Source organism: Crotalus tigris, unplaced genomic scaffold (genome assembly GCF_016545835.1).
Source record: "Crotalus tigris isolate CLP2741 ecotype Arizona unplaced genomic scaffold, ASM1654583v1 scf7180000024391.5723578, whole genome shotgun sequence".
In the NCBI taxonomy this organism is placed as follows: domain Eukaryota; kingdom Metazoa; phylum Chordata; class Lepidosauria; order Squamata; family Viperidae; genus Crotalus; species Crotalus tigris.
In genome coordinates this window covers 3,442,570-3,459,261 of record NW_024100561.1, presented here as the reverse complement: position 1 = coordinate 3,459,261, position 16,692 = coordinate 3,442,570, and the positions used below count along the sequence as shown (strand labels likewise).

At 39.6% G+C, this 16,692-nt stretch overlaps 1 long non-coding RNA gene across 3 annotated transcripts; it reads right to left on the bottom strand.

The window, feature by feature from the left end:
• Positions 1–6,196: 6,196 nt before the first annotated feature.
• On the bottom strand, positions 6,197–10,691 carry LOC120301736. 3 transcript variants are annotated; one of them, XR_005554992.1, is made up of 3 exons: positions 10,635–10,691; positions 9,448–10,163; positions 6,197–7,336 (listed from the first exon to the last, which is right to left on the bottom strand). It is a non-coding gene; the product is annotated as an uncharacterized LOC120301736 (long non-coding RNA). The 3 variants fall into 3 exon arrangements; XR_005554993.1 differs by lacking the exon at positions 10,635–10,691 and adding an exon at positions 9,200–9,309 and having other exon boundaries at positions 9,448–10,381; XR_005554991.1 differs by lacking the exon at positions 10,635–10,691 and having other exon boundaries at positions 9,448–10,379.
• Between the last annotated feature and the right edge of the window lie 6,001 nt (positions 10,692–16,692).

Genomic DNA, 16,692 nt, shown 5'->3' with positions numbered 1-16,692 from the left:
GATGAGCATTCTGAAAAGATAATAGGAAAGGCATGACAGGAGAGGCACATTTCAGTCTTTCAAACTGTTCCAGGCTTGTTTTTTTAATAATTCCAAAGGGGCTAACTAGCCATGTCAATGTGATGCTGCAAGAACAATAAAGAATGTGACTTTTAAAGACATACAGATTTGCAAAACTATCGTAGTCTAGAAGTCTCTTCAGCAAATGCAGGAAATATTATGCTCAGTTGGAAGATTAGAATACAATAGTAATATATTAGATCAGACGTATCAAACTCGCAATGTCATGTGACGTGTTGTGATGTATCATGACTTTTTTGCCATTGCCGGCAATGCGGTGGGCGTGGTTTTGCTATGATGCCTCCAGCCCATGGGCCAGCAGTTTGACACCCCTGCTTTAAAGAGAATTGAAATATTAATAGATAAATTAAAAGAATTTGGTGCATTAGCTGCTTTCAAGATTAATACAAAGATTTTAAGATGGAGAAGAAGGTAAAATACCTGGGTAACACTATGACAAATATGAACTCCATGTTATTTCAAAATATTAAGACATGGAATGAAGTTTTTTAAAAAGAAACATTAAGATGGGAGAAACTACAACTGTCATTGCTGGGGAGAATATTTGTGATAAAAATGAATGTCTTGCCTAGAATGATGTTTTTGTTTCAGGCAATACCTGTTTTGACAATTGATACACCATTTAAACAGTGACAGAAGAATATATCTAAATTTGTGTGTCAGGAGGAAAAACATGAGTTAAGTATAAGGCATTAAAAGATACAAAGGAAAGAGGAGGATTGGGTTCATCTGATTTGAAATTTATTTTGTAGCTTGTTGTTTGGTTTGGATAAAAGAGTGGGTGCTGCTGAGAAATAGAAGACTTTCGGAGTTAGAAGAGCATGACCTTAGATTTGGGTGGCATGGATATTTGTGATAGGATAATGTCAAGTTTATTATGGATTTTAAAAATCATTATTTGACATGCCATATTGAAAATATAAAATATATACAAACCCAGATTGTTCCTGAAAACATCCTTTTGTGTGGATCTCTACACAAGAAACATTTTAGAGAGAAGTAATAGGCAAACACAAATGGATAATTTATCTTGAGATACTAGAATTTTGTCAAGGGGAATGTAAAATCAAATCAAGAGAAATACTAGTGGCAGAAAGATATAATTGTCAATGGTTCTCTTATTTACAATTACTAGAAAGATTTAAAATTGTATGATTTTGTACATTATAAGACTGTAAAATTTATTTCTTTTATTTATTTATGTATTCAGAAAATTTATGTGGCCACCCAGTTCACAATGACTCTGGCTGGCTTACAGGAATAGACTTGTATATGAATGATGAACATGTAATTGCTTAAATGTATAAACCATTATTGAAACTTGAAACAGAAAAAGAACAAGTAAAAGAACATATGATAAAGTGGGCTAAAAATTTTGGTTACAATATAAAGGTAGTCCTAGACTTATGATTGGTCACTTAATGGCCATTCAAAGTTATAGCAGAACCCCCAGAAGTTCCTTACAACTCAGTCCCAAAGTTACAGCCATCCCTACAACCAACTGCAGGGATGCTGCAGCACCCACACACAACTCCATTCCCCCCCCCCACCATCACCAGATCAGGGCCCTGCAAGCATTCCCAGTCCCCAATGGTTCCCCACTTAGCCTTAAGTCTGATTCCCACCCCAATATTCCCCATACACTGCTCCTCATTTATCCTTTAAAGACCTTTGAAGCCTTCTATAGTGCTGGAACACTTGGTCACTCGGCGTCATGGCACAATTCCAGAAATGGTGGGAAATGGCATCCACTTCTGGGTCACCACCATGTGGCCCAAGGACAGACTGTTACATTTTTGTGCCTTAACACAGTTTTCAGAGCACTGGAGAAGGTTGCTGCAGTTTTCAGATGTTTGCTGCTACACTGTGCAATTTCATTAAGGCAGCAAAATGAGACCATTTTTCCCTGGGCCACGTGGTGTAATTCAGGAAGTGGCAAAGGTACCAGAATGCAATTTGGGCACGGGAAACAGTTGCCTTGCCAAATAGCATCCCTAATAATTTTTGTCCCATTCATTTTATTTCTGAAAATCCTGTGAACTAGGGAAGACCTGTTTTTGTATAGATCAAAAATATTCATACTGCTGTAATAGATATTTTCCTTTCTCAAACCTTATGAGAAAAAGGAGCTTTCAGTATCATCACTAGATTACCGGGATTCTGTACAAGAAGCTCTTGCTGGTTAAATTGATATACAGTATAACCACTAGAAGCATGCAGTTACTGATTATTACTAAACTGCAGTGTCAAACCATTTTTTTGAGTTCTTTGAGAAAATACTCTAGTGCATTTGTGCAGACATTTTATCCCTTGGTGTTACTGAGGCTGTGCATGCTTGAAAAATGACTCAGAACAACTGCTTTGAACCTCAAATAGCCACCGTAGAGCTCTGCTATTCATTACAAGTTTTCCCAAAATGTGGAGGGAAAAAAAATGATATTGCTTTAAGAGTCACATTAACTTTGATGAGTGGATTCCTGAAAGCAGCAGGAACCTTTATTCAGACTCCTGCAAAAGCCTGAAATAAGTCAATCTATTTTAGAAGAGAGATGCTATGTTCATACTCATGGCATGAACCAAAATACAACTCCCAAATCATTTCCAAAGTATGCACAACATTAGTTTGTACATCTGGATCTAATGGAATATTGTTATAACCCCACCTTTAATTGGTTCACATTGAAGAACAATGTCCATAGCAACAGTGTGGGACTGACACAGTCAATAAATGTAGTAAATTAAATGAACAAACAGCTTCTAGAACAGTGGTTCTCAACCTTTTTAATGCTGCAACCCCCAACCGGTCGTAAGTCGAGGACTACCCAACCGGTCGAAAGTTGAGGACTACCCAAACGGTCGTAAGTCAAGGACTTTCCCTGCCCGAGAGCACCGCACATGCGTGGTGCTGCCCCCTGCACCGGCTGAGGCGGTGGCAAGCGGCAGAGATGGCGCAGGCCGAGGCACTGGCAAGCGGCAGAGATGGTGCAGGCCGACCACCGGCTGGGCCATCAGCTGGCCCAGCCCAAGGGAGGTAAGGCACCTGCTGGGCCCCATGCTCACCAGCAACCCTCCCTGCGCCCACTGGCCTCCCACCTCCCACCCCTGGCCCTCTTTTACTTACATTTTTAGTAATTGCTCAGCAAGGAGGGGTGGAAGCTTCCAGACAGCTCGCCTTCGCTGCAGACAACTTGCAGCACCGTTTGCAGAATGGGACTTTTGGCGGGCTCAGCAGGGCAGAGACAGCCTGGACAATTCCTATTGGCTTTTGAAAGCCAATAGAATTAGACTCTATGAAAGAGAGTCTATTCTATTGGCTTTCAAAAGCCAATAGAATAAAAGGGAGTAGCACAGCTAAGGAAAAGGGGGGGGGATGGTGGACTGCATTGTTTGGCACCCCTGTGAAATGGTCGTTTGACCCCAAATGGGGTCCCAACCCACAGGTTGAGAACCACTGTTCTAGAAGGATAAAATCAAGACATACCAGAGATCAACAAACAGGAAAGATTTGGCACAGTTGCAATATAAAGCAAATATGTCAAACTTGTGATGTCGTATTGGCACTGTTTGCCATAGCCGGCAATGGGGTGGGCGCGGCTTCCATGTGACGCATCTGGCCCGCCAGCTGGCAGTTTGACACCCCTGATATAAAGTCTCCCCTCCACTATTGTCTACTGTTGTTGAGAACATTTTAGTGTTTTTGACATTAGTTATCTTAATTATTCTTGTGCAAATTCTATAGAGTACAATCAGTACACCCACATTGCAGATCAAGATTCCAAAGTGACAAAGTAGAACTTGCCTTATGCCATCTGGTGAGCTGATAGCCAGAATTTTCCACCAGCATTCACATTGCTGAAGATGTGTTTGAATCATGCCATTTCAGAATCAGATAATTTGCAGCTTCTCAGCCAACAATACATCAGCAATGTTGCCAACAATAAATCAGTGGATGGATGGATGGATGGATGGATGGATGGATGGATGGATATATGGAGGGATATATGGAGGGATATATGGAGGGATACATGGATGGATGGATGCTAATATTTTCTGATCTTAAAAAACTGTAGGCAACTGGCCATCCAGTTTGGATCTAGTGTGAAACATGATTTTTTTCTAAATAATTAAATTATTTTTTTTTAAACTATGGAGGCTTCAGTCTGATAGGGATGGGAGTTCCCCCTGGAGATGGCCGTTTCAAATACATGAGGTCAATATCATTTTCAGCACTGGCTCTTTTACACCTAGAGAATGGAGAATCGTCTATCCTATTATTGGACAACACTGTGCTGGCCTGGATTCCTGCTTGCAGAAAGGTGTTCTTCATTTCATCAATCACTGTACAGTTAAGTAAGAAGCAGTCAATTGCATTATGTCTCCAGTGAAATGTCTTAATGTTTACCAGACTGTTTCCATGCTGTTGATAGTAAGAGTGCAATTCATTGTGGGAAATTAGTGGTGTTGTTAAAGGTTGAAAGGAATGAAGTGTTTCTTCTTTAGGTTCTTTTCACGCTTTTCCTTTTAAAATAAAGTTGCTTCTTTTAGGTTGTTATTAGATCTACTGTATACTAAGCAGATTGGCCTGCCCTAACAAGATGACCTAGTTCAGCCTGAATTTCCATCACTCAGAAAAGATTTCACCATATGATCTGTTGGAACTTCCAAAGGAGCGAGGCAGAGCAACTCAGCTGCTTCCCTTCACTCATAGAAGCAGGAGTCTGTTGGTTCATAAAGCAGCTTTGAAGGAGAACCTTGTTAAGCTACTTTAAAACAAAGCACAGCCTTCAAAAATTGGCCCAGGCATGATATGATTCTTTTTAGAATCACAAGCTGCTCCCAAAACAATATAGGTTGATTAACCATCTCATTTCTCCAGAAGTTGAAGTGCATAAGTAGAGTTTTAAAAATTAATGTTCACATGAAACCAGATTTTTTTTCTTATGTAGAGTCAAATGAAAGAAGCTGGGTTGTTGTTTTTATACAGCAAATGCTAAGTGCAGTGAGCCTATTATATGCAGAAAGGTGGAAGAATATAGAGGTGCCTATCCTGGAGGGATGGATTGTGAAGGTGGCAGCACTTGCAAAAATGGCTGTCATTTTGATTTGTTTGATTAGGGAGGGAGCAACTTTTATAAAACACTGGAAACCCTTTATGGACCTTTATGGACCTTTCATACTTAACAACATAAATTTGGGCCTCGGTTATGGTCGTAGGCTGAGGACTATCTGTACTGTGTTTGTTAATTGCTGCAAAGAAACTTGGAAGTAGGTCCTTTAGATTTCCTTTTTTCTTTTTCTTTTGGTTATCTTTCTCTTTCTCTTTTATTCTTTCATATTTCTTTCTTTTTGCTACTTTTCTTTTTATGTTTCTGTTATGTTTATATTAAAAATAGAAATGCATAAATCTCCAAATTTCACAACACTTTTAATTAGTCATGTTATTTTTTTCTAAAAGTTTTCAAGTTTATGACTTAAAATGAGGTGGAATGAATTTACTATCCTTCCAGCCACAACCTTACAGCTCATTGGGTGATTATTGGAAAGGGGGGGGGGAATAAAAATGTTGTTTTGAGATGAGAGTGATCGAAATATAGCATCCGGTGTTCAAATGGAGTCATGGAAATATTGGTCAATAAATAAAAGTCCCCCTGACCACATGCCAGATGAGTTCAGGGGCAGATGGATTTGTCAGAAGTATGAAGGCATTTCCTCCAAATGTGCAAATGTGTGCCTCAAACTTTGATGTGAACATGTTTAGCAAGGCGAGTATGCTTTGTTCCTTTGGTTTCACATGGTTTCCATATCAGTGGTGATTGCTTGCATTTTTAAAATAAAATATTAGGCTTTCTCTGATATATGTGCCAGTACATCCAAACAGAACTTTCTTCTTGAATCTTCAAGAACAAAATAAAACAAAAAAACTAACCAGTGAGTTGAATTCAACTTCAAATTCTGAAAATAAGTAATTCCTCTCTCCAGCTCCCTTCCTTGTTTTGTAATCTTCACTTTTATATTATCGCTAGGTTTTGTTTTTAAATTGTAGTACATAGATGGCTTAATATTAGCTCCTTTCTTGCACACACACACACACACATACACACACTGAAAATGGCACTTTGTTACAAAAAGACTGCAAATTTATTGAACAGTATTGCTGACAAGAATATTATCAATATAACATTAATATATCACATTATTCCTGAAAGCTTTTAAAAAGCCTGCACATGAAATGAAATGTACATAAAATCATTGTTTCTACAGATAGAATCAAGTAGAAATAATGTTAAGTAGTTCAAAATTCTTCTTCTTTCCCTTTAAAGTAATTAATAGTTTCTTTTTTAAAACCTTTCCTGAATTGTGACTCTGTGCATATGGTCTACACACACATATACATCTGGGCATATAATCCCTTTCAGTGATTGGCTCAAGTGTCCTAATGTCTCATTGGGCAAAAAATCCTCTGGCCCTGTTTGCTAAATTGGTCAGCTCCTAGAAGGCATCCCGTCCTTCCTTCCTTAATCTGGTTGCAAACTCTAATGGGTTCTAAATATGAAAATTAATTATTTGGACCGAACAAAGAATTGGACTGGCAGCCAATTCTGTTGGCAAACTTCTGTTACCGAGTTGGAATAAAACTGGGATACTCACTGTAGCATCATGATCCCATTAAGGCTTTCCACTAATAGGATACACAGTGAATCTTTTCCCAGTCCCCATTCTTCCCCATTTTGCCATCTCAAGACATTCAAGGATGTTCCAACAGTCTGCAGTAACTGAGGAGGAATCCGCCCTGTTGCTCTGGATCCAAGTCACTGCTTCTTCTTTCTTTTGTGGCCCAGTCATAATTTGTTTAGCAGCAATGAAGTAATAAATTCAGTCCAAGAGTGCCTGCTCAAGTTTCAGTAAGTGTTCCACAGAACTTTTACAGGAAAACTGGTTGGTGAACTTTAAGTAGCTGAGTCATCCTTCCACATTCTAGATGGATATATTTCATTCATATTCAGGGCAAAATTAAACCATGCCATTGAATTAATGAACTTGCTTTAAGGAAATGTCTGTTAAAGCCAGAGGTTAGAGAAATAAAGATGAATAACACAAAATAAAAAACCAGCTGATTGGCTTCAGTGAATCCTAAGACTCTTCCAAATGCAGTCAAGGAAGCTCGCTATAACCCAAAAGTTTGACTGTGGTTCTCTTAATCTCTGTTGATGTAGGCTGGTTCCACCATATTTCTCCACAATTATGGAACTTGAGCCTGGTTTGAAAAATAAATATTAATCACAGGCAATCCAACCACCCTTTGCATGCATGAATGTCATCACAGATACAGATCAACTGAAGGCAGGACAAGAAGCAACGGGTGGAAACTAATCAAGGAGAGAAGCAACCTAGAACTAAGGAGAAACTTCCTGACAGTGAGAACAATTAATCAGTGGAACAGCCTGCCTCCAGAAGCAGTAAATGCTCCAACACTGAAAGTTTTTAAGAAGAGACTGGACAGCCACTTGTCCGAAATGGTGTAGGGTTTCCTGTCCGAGCAGGGGGTTGGACTAGATGACCTCCAAGGTCCCTTCCAACTTTACTACTATTATTATTATTACATCACTTATATCAAAAATTTTATACTTTTAGTTGCTGAGTAAGTGATTTACATTTATGCATAATCTGCCAAGTATGACTGGCAGAACTGACTGTGAGAACGAAAAGTGCACCATCTCCAATGAGTTGACTTCATGGTGACTTCTGCAATGCCTCCTTGTAGGTTTTTTTGGGGGGGAAATGGAGGGGCTTTGCTACTGCATTCTTCCAGGATTTCCTAAGGTGTTTTCTTGGTGTTCTCTCAACTAACTCCACTGAAAACCAATGTTTTGTGGATGTTCATGGTACATATAATACGATGATTCAGAATGAAAGCCTGCAGGTCTGAGACAGGTATCTGATTGGTGGAAGATCCTATTAATTATTCCTATTGTACATAAAGTGAGAAATGAAGGCAGTTCAAATCTTAGGGTGGGTAGTAGAAACCTCATATCTAAACCTTCTATCATAAATGAAGTAAGGCAGGGAAAACTTCAACCACAAGATGGAGTTGCAGGAGAGCAATACAATCAAACTTTAAATAATAATAAAATATTTATTTAAAACGATAAATACATTATTGTAAGCAGTGTAAAAAATAACAATGTGAACAACCATTGAAGGAGAGCTTCCATTACCTATAGCATGTGATAAGCATTAAGGAAGTTATAATCCAACATGTCTGGAGGTGAGTCAGTTGGGATGGTTGTCTTAGACAAATAACTTTAAATAGGTTTTTATGCTTGTTTACATTTGTTTTTCACCATCTAGAATTGTATGCCAAGTTAAGACATTTGAATAGCTAAATAAACAAAAATGTATCCAGACTGAGCTGATCTCCATCGAAAGTGAGATTCTTTGCATCCATCTGATGGTAAAATGATAATTTTCAATAATAGGATTTGGCACGTCTTTTTTTAAGCAGCTAAAGGGTAAAATACTTGCATTAACCCCCCCCCAGACTTCACACAAGAACTTACCTCAGGGGAGGAGAAAACATCCCCAATTTCTTCCCCCAAGATTGTCTGCCACTCTCCAACACCATGTTAAAATAAATAAGCAAAATGGCGTTCTCCCCCCCCCCCCCATGAGATGAATCTCTAGTTCTGGGAGTTGAAGTCCACATGCCTTAAAATTGTCAAGGTTGAGAAACACTGCTCTAGAACAACCATGACATATTGGAAGCTGAGGGGAGGTGTACTGGAAGCTGAGTAGCACCTCAAAGCTGAGTTAAGAACTGAGAAGACTGTGACATACAGGCCCTATATTTAATCACTCCATCAGCTTAAAACATCCAATACCAGAGGAAGAAAATTTAGATACTCTTTGAGATCTTCTTCAGACAAGCATGATATAGACAGAACTGCAGTGGTGAGGATATGTTGGAGAGGGGCCATCACTGTGCAATGTGAATCAGCAAAGGCTGGTTCAAGTAGTGTAACAGCTATGAGGATGTAATTTATTAAAGGGTTTGTAGAAAAGAACATTTAATTTTAATGATTTTTAAAGTGCCAAGTGTTTAAGGACTTGTCAGTCATACCGCAGCTTTTGCTCTCCGTTTTAGCTGGAATGCTAAAAGCCAGAAGCCAATTGACGTCTTCCAGGAAAATCAGGGCCAATACCCTATGGGTGTTTTTTTTCCTCCCATTTCTGTAATAAAAAGGACCGAATATTGTTTTTCTTGTAAATGAAAGTAAAGCCTGGAGAAAAATGACAATTGCAACATAGCAAGCTGAACCCACATTAACTAAAGTCAGAAGGGAATGCCAGATATGCTGGAATGCTTACCAAAATTCAGGACCAGCCACTGGTTTCAATGCCAAGATCCAATCTTCAGCCCATTTATGATCTCAGAGGTTAAACTGCCTCTCCTTCCCATCCTGACAGTCCTGTCTCAAAACCCATCCCCAGTGCTTCTCTGCTTTTCCTGGAGCTGGATTGGAGGTGAGAATCCCAGCAGCTTGCGGTTAATTCACCCAGGACAGCCTTCCTGGCTCACCAGCATCTGCCAAGGAGGGGGCCAAGAAACTGTCAGTAAGCAAACATCGCCAATCCAAGGAATTGATTAAGGCAACTTCTCCTGACTCTTTGCTTATGGTTGCGAAAGCAGAAATTGTTTCAGCGTTACTGTTTCCAAAAGATTAATAAAGATGTTCAGGAGGCTGAAGTGCTGGGAGATTTGTTTAATTATTCCCCACAGTCCTGCCCCAGCAATCTGCTGACATTTCGCCCCGACCTTGCAAATCCTCAGCAAATATTAATATATCAACTCAAACAGGGGCTCTTGTTTTATTGGTTCATGGAGCTCAGAAAGATTCGCCACAGCAGTGAAAAAATAATGTGCAGAACTGAGGGGAAACGGCTCCTTTGATATCACCTTCTGCTGCACACATGTGCTCAGAGCATCAACAAAATGGAAATACCGCTTCTTTGCCACAGATGTGGAGTGACACTTCAGATGCCTCGGCTCTCTTTTGTGCAGCCCATTGGAACAGGCCCAAAAACTGTGGTGGCAAGAGTATAGAAAACACAGACACAGAGAGACAGGAAGAAATTGCATTTGATTATCAGACACGGCAGATTTTTTTTTTTAATGGAGAAGTTCTAGACAAGGGCTAGAACAGGGTTAGGCAACCCAAACACTCAAAGAGCCACTTGGACCCATTTCCCACCGAAAACAAAACACTGGGAGCCGCAAAACCCTTTTGATATCTAAAATGAAGATAACACTGCATATATCCTTTTTTACCTTTAATATATATATATCATAAAGGTAAAAAAGGATATATGCAGTATTATCTTCATTTTAAATGTCAAAAGGGTCTCTCTCAGTCTCTCCCTCTCTCCTTCCCTCTCCCTCTTTCTGCCCTTGGTCTGCCAGTCCTCTTTCCCTCCCTCTCTCCCCTCTCTCTCTCTTTCTCCCCCCCCTCTCTCTTTCTCTCTTCCCCTCCCCCTCTCTCCGATCTTCTGCTCACCTGGCAAGCTGGCTTCAAGCTGTTCTCCAACAAGCTCAGAAGTAGGCAACCTCGGCTCTTTTATGACTCATGGACTTCAACTGCCAGAATTCCTGAGTCAGCATGGCTGGGCTAGTAGCTCTCTCCTGCCCTTCCTGCTTCCTGCTTCCTGCAGAGATGCAGCAAAGGGAGGAGCCCCGCCCAAAAAGTTTTTCAGCTTGTCGGGGAAGATCATGAGTCTACTCTCTTTTACACACACACACACATACAGAGAGAGAGAGAGAGAGAGAGAGAGAGAGGGAGAGGGAGAGAGGGAGGGAGGGAGGGAGAAGCAGGGAAGCGTAAATGCCTTTCTCTGTCTCTTTCTGCAAATGGCAGAGGAGACTGGGAGCCACAGGGGAAGGCTCAAAGAGGCGCATGCTGCTCTAGAGCCACAGGTTGCCTACCTGTGGGCTAGAATAATCAGAAGAACTCAGGGCTGGGTTTGCAGACATGTACCTTCATCACCGACATCAAGGGGTGACTTGTAAGTGTGAAGGAGGCATTGCAGATGAATTGCTACGCAGAGTGTTTTCATATCGCCCAATGTCACTATCAATTCATTACAGAGCCATTAACAGATTACACACCTCAGATAGCATCTTCATATCATCTGAAATTGGCTCTCCAAACACCCTGTGCTTCAGCTGAGACTTCATGCATTCAGCTGAAAATTATCCAGTATATTCACTGCACCTTGGTTCAAGAATATAAGTGATGATTCACATGTTGGTGAACCATCATGGATTAAGAACAAAACAAATGCCTTGCTACATCAGACTAAATGTTCATTTACTTCAGCATTGTGAATTCAGAATGGGCATACTGGTGCCTATAAGAAGCCACAGGACATAAGCATCCTATTTGTCCCCAATTATTATTATAAAAAGAAATATTTTTATGCCCAGGAGCTAATTTAGCAGTGATGGCTAATGAGTGATGACAGACCTTTCTTTCATGCATCATAGATGTATGATAATTCCTAATATCTAATTAGGCAAAGTTTCTCTTAATGGTTTGAAGCTGAATGTGAAAGTTTGGAGCCAATGTGGTATAGTGGTTAAGGTGTTAGCACTGAGACAGAAGTTCAAATCCACCATCAATCACTGAAGCTCATGGAGTGACACTCCTTCACCTATTTTCCTCAGAGTTTTGTTATGAGGAAAATAGTATGTTTTATATTCTACTGTATATAAAAGGTAGGATATAAATCTAATAAACAAAAATAGCAACTCTATGCTGTGCTGCTTTCCCCTTCATTTATCTATACAGCTTTGTTTAACAGTGAATTATTGCTTGTTTAAAAGCTTACACTTTTTTTCCTGCACCTAGAATAAGCTTAGGAGCAGGAGTGCTCCATAATATAGTACTTAATGATGAAAATGTGGTGGGAAACAGTATGGAATAATGAGAGTGGGTCAGTGAGTAGAATACCCCAATTACAGCTTCCTTGTTGTCCTAAGTCAGGGGTGTCAAAGTGGGTGGCCCGCAGGCCAGATGCATCACGCGCAGGCCACGCCCACCCTAGTTCTGCAAAGGCAACAAATGTCACGTTATGTCACAATATGTCAGGTGATCCAATCTAGTTTGACACCCATGTCCAAAGTCATCAAAGAGATGATAAACATCTTAGCAATTTAATGGCTAAGAAGTTGAACTAAATACCCAAGTTTAAACCTTCAATCATGGAAACTCACTCATGAAGGGCTTATTATTCTCTTTCAGGCCAACCTACCTCACAGAATTGTAATGTGATAAAATGTTGGAGGTGGGGAAGCTCTTTTTACCATCTTATGGTCTTGGAGAAAATACCTTTTTAAAGAAATAAACTCTTCCCAACGATTAACTTGATCAAATGAAATTTACTTGGATATTTCAGGATGATGTTTCTTCCTTTCCCTCTGACCTGTTTTCCCCCTATCCAGAAATGTCTCTTTCTCCTTCCCTTTCAGCCTTTACCCCTCTTTGGTGGAGCTTCTAATTTTTCTGTCAAGCAATTGTCAAGATCCATGCACAAAAAGGAAAACAAAGCAAAATCTGATGGAGCCGGCAATGTCTTCCTCCACTTTCACTCTTTTCCCTACCCCCAAAAAATGTAAGCCTAACCATTAACCTACATCAAACCATGTTGCTGAGAGTGTCAGAGGGGAAGAATGCCTGCCTGCCTGCCATTCCTGGCATTCACTTCCACTGAGCCAGAGAGTTAATGTGTGATTAATTGGATTCATAAACATGTTAATCACTTCACTGTGTGAACTGGTTAACATGCCCCACAGCCAGCACCTTTATTTAAAATGCTTCTGTTTTTCTGTTTCACATATCACACACACACACACACACAAGCTCAAATGTATTTAATGTTTTAAGCTCGTTTCTGAGAACAAACCTTTAAGCCTGGGCTTTAGCTGTGCTCCTGCTCTGAAGGCTGAGCCTTGGAATTGAGTTTCAGAGCCAGCAGCCTCGTCTTGTAGTCTGCTTAGTGTTTATATTACACCACCAGGAACATGGTGCTTTACAGAGAGAAGTGGGCAGCCACAGCAGGTCCCTGCTTGCAAACAACTTACAATCTAAGCCAGAGGGCCTTGGGAAAATGGCAGCAGGAAAGAGGGAGGGAAGAAAAACATGTGAACCAATACATACTTTACACTGAGAAAGGGAATAAATGCAGAGAAGTGGGTTGTGAGAAAAGGGGGTTTAAAGAGTACGGAAGAGATGCACTACATTCAAGTTTGGGTCAGTAGTTAGATATAGGAAAGGTAGCAAGAAGCATAACTGTAATGATAGATGACAGTGGTTATTTCCCATAATGCTGGGTTGGTATATTGCCCCTCCAGTTAAGACAGCCCACAATAGGGGAGAAACCTCCATTGCTTTTTCAACAAAAGTGGGTAGTTAATGCTGCGCGTTTTCACAAATGCACCTATCTACAGCACAAACATGCTCCAGCAACGTATTTGGGGGTTTTGCCATGTATTCATGTTTTAATCTCATCCCCCAACTGATATCTTAGGCAGTTTGAAGTTGTTCATAGCTATTTTAAATTAAAGTGGTATTTTGCCCCTAAAATGTATGGGACTTTGGCTGTGGGTGAATTCTGATGTGCTTCATCAACCAATGTGTTCAGCATCACAGTCAGGTGACTCTGAAAGTCTGGCACCTATTGGCCACTTCAGGCTAATGTGGGCATACACCCTCTTCTCTCAGCCTCAAACAATCTCTTCCAGGGCTATTCTGTTTTGAACAGTGGAAAAATCCAACTTTTTTTTTTAATTGGATTATCCATGCATACTTGCCAATAACCTGACACAAATCAGCCTGAACAGTAGCTACAGCATTGGGGGTAGGGATGAAGGGGCTGTAAGGTGAAGTGAGAGAGCCAGAACTCTCTCTGCTTATGATATATCCATGAATTTGTCAGCTGTCATTTAGGACAATTTTTGACACGGGTTTAGAACTTTTTGGAATAGCATTAAACCTATGTCCAAAGAAGCCCAATTATCAGTTCTGTCTTGCCCAAGTGTTCTGTAGGGATGAATTGGCTGAAGTCAGTTGGCCATCAGGCTAATTTTGGATATGGCTTTAACACTATTCCAGAAGAGTGTTAAACCCAGGTTCAGAATTAGTTGTGCAGAAACAAACAAACACAACAACACAGCCACTTGCACCAAACTTAAGACAGAACTTTTCAAAGAGTACACAAAATTTGCTGCTCTGTTAGCCTTAGCCCCACTAGTTGGAAAACAAAGCCAGGGAGCCACCAATCAATATGATCATATGTATGCTGGCCTATGAGATCAGTGGAAGCAGCAAAGTTTATGCTGATACAGCTTTCTGGCATCTCAGGGACTGGCAGACACAGCCACACTTTAACTGGGCCATGCCCTGTCAGTGTAATGCTAATTAGCAGTACAAAGCATTGTTGCAATTATAATTGTCTCTGTATTAAAAGCAGAGCTAACACCTTCCAGTAAGTAGAATAAGGCAACCATAGCCTCACACAAAAACACAAAAACACACACACACACACACACACACACACACACTCCTGGTTCTTCTACTGGAGAGCGGTTGTGACTTCTGATATGATGGTGGGTGAGGATGCTCCATTACTGTTAAGATTCAGCTTCCAATCACATGGGCTTCTACAGGTGGGAAAATAAGGCCATCTTTTTTTTTCTCAGTTCAGGAAGTAGAATATCCAGGGTTGGTGATCTCAAACAAGCAAGTTTAATTCCCTGCAGAAGAGCCAATATAAGCAAAATTGGATAGATGATATACAGACTGGCCACCCATCTCTTTACCAACTCTTTGTCATTATTTTTAATGTACCATCTCTGCCCTGAGAAGTTTACAGTCTGCACACCATCTTGCTCAATGAAATGTCCCTTCAATTTCAGGCATACCCCTTATATTCATGATCGATAAGATATACAAGGATTTTATTCCGTATGGGTCTTGCTAATATTTGGGAGTAGAACCAAGAATGGACCAGAGGGGAACTGCATTTTGGCTTGATATTTTATTTGATAAAATCCCATATACAGTATGTCTATGCAAAAGTAAATCATTGGGACTTTTTTTTAACTAATAGGATTATAGAATTTCACCTGAAAAATACTCTTCGTAACAATTAGCTGAATTTGGCACATCTAAAAGTTTCTTAAAAATAGGAACACACAGTTTAGATTTTGTTTCGTTTCAAAAGAAGGAAGAGATAGATGGGTGGGAATCTTCACTTCCGACTATAGTTTCAGAGTTATTTTGGTGGATTTCTGTTTTCATTAACAGAATTAATGGAATAACCAGGAATGGTCAAGGGTCGATTTTGATTATGGCAGTATATAAATAAAATAATAAAAAAATGGACAGAAAGCAGTGATGTAGTCAAAACCCATTTCAGACATATTGAACTCAAGCATTTAATTTTGGCAGCTTAGAATTAAAATCAGCATATTATTTATGTGGTCAATATTGTAGTCATTATGATGTATTTAGACTATAAATCCTGCCATATTACATTGGAAATATATCAAGGGGGAAAAAATCCAACTTTTCTTTTATCGTGGTTGCTAAGGAGGAATTGACTTGGGTAAACTTGTGACAACTCTGCTGCCCTAAGAGATGAAGTATGTCCCATGTTTACCTGGCATTAATTAATCTGAAATCAAAACTTTCAATAAATCCTGGCCATTTAACATTCACAGGAATAAGATAAGACCTATGTGCAGAGAGAAAGATGATTTGTAATTCAATAAATGAAGTGAGAGTTGGAAGTTTATGTATGTTAAATTGAATCAGATTTATTCTCTTGGTTTTAAGCATTCTTCATGGAAGCAAGATCTACACTAAATAAAAAGCATGATTAAATAGGGATTATTAAAAATTATCCAACCCATTATGCTTATTTTACTCAACAAAATCAAGATTGTCAAACTTTTTTCCTATCAAGTGGAGATGTCACTGCAAATACATTTGCATTCTATTATTAAAAATAATTTACCTTGAGTGAAAAAATGTATGTATATTTGAGTAGCAAATCATACAGATCTCCATTATTCTATAGGTGCAGCTCTCATCTGAAACTGAATGAGATTAATAGCAGAACTCTCTATCATATATAAATGAAACATTGCATGTAAGTGAAAAAGAAATCTCATAAACTGATGCAATATGATTGCAATCTAATGCAAAATTACTTGGATAATATTATCAGACTTTGGAAAAACTGAATTCTCTTTTACTTTACTGCTCAGTACTGCTAAAAATGCAATTAATAGCAGGAAGCTTCCATGCCCTTTTAAATGCTTGAGTTTGAAGGCAGTGGGTAGAAAAATGTGGACTTCCACTTATCATTCCCTACAAACACACACACACACACACACACACACACACTTTTCTCTTGATGCATAAAAACATGACATCAGGAATAGTCCTTTAATTCTTGTTTGACTCTCCCACTACTCTGTCTATAGGAAAGAACTAATTCAGAGATGCATGTTATTCATATGAGAACTGCAACTCCCAGTCGTGATTTGTACGT